The 632-nt window shown below is 34.2% G+C and overlaps 1 non-coding gene across 1 annotated transcript; it reads left to right on the top strand.

Moving 5' to 3' along the window:
• The first annotated feature begins 213 nt into the window (after positions 1 to 213).
• LOC113928135 lies at positions 214 to 320 on the top strand. Its single transcript, XR_003521816.1, has one exon. It is a non-coding gene; the product is annotated as a U6 spliceosomal RNA (small nuclear RNA).
• Positions 321 to 632: the final 312 nt, after the last annotated feature.

Genomic DNA, 632 nt, shown 5'->3' with positions numbered 1-632 from the left:
TTTGGAATTAATACACTTAACATAGAAATATGTTTAGATGTTTTTTATGAGTCTTGCTACTGTTTATTGTATCCAAATTTGTCTCATTTTTTTTCAATTACAATTAGAAACAATGAGTTAAAATTTAAAAAGGCTGACCCCAGAAAGTTCAAACAGAAAAACATATGCACATGAACTGAGAGCAATAAACCATTTTTGAAAATTACTTACTGAGTGTTCACTTCAGCAGCACGTATACTAAAACTGGAACAAAACAGAGAAGATTACCATGACCCCTGTGCAAGGATGACACAAAAACTATTTATTGGACATCTCATATTGGGCACTGTGTTAAGCATGGGTAATGTAAAATTTGTAGAAACATGGTTCCTGTCTATGGTAAGTCAGGTTTTCCAAAAATAGCAGTAACAATACCTCTTAACCCTCATGCTCTTTGACTATATAAGTATGATATTCCCCCCATCAGGAGGCAGTCTGTCTCCTTCTCTTGAATCTAGATGACATTTTACCTCAACAAACACAGTATGTCAGAAGTAATAAAATGTGATTTTAACACAAGAATATAACAATGCTATGTTCTTCTGCCTTACTCTCTTGAGACACTTACTTTGAGGGAAGCCAGATGCCATGTA

The sequence above is a fragment of the Zalophus californianus genome, chromosome 7 (genome assembly GCF_009762305.2).
Source record: "Zalophus californianus isolate mZalCal1 chromosome 7, mZalCal1.pri.v2, whole genome shotgun sequence".
NCBI lineage: Eukaryota > Metazoa > Chordata > Mammalia > Carnivora > Otariidae > Zalophus > Zalophus californianus.
The sequence above is the reverse complement of the archived record's forward strand: the minus strand, read 5'-3'. Positions and strand labels throughout refer to the sequence as shown.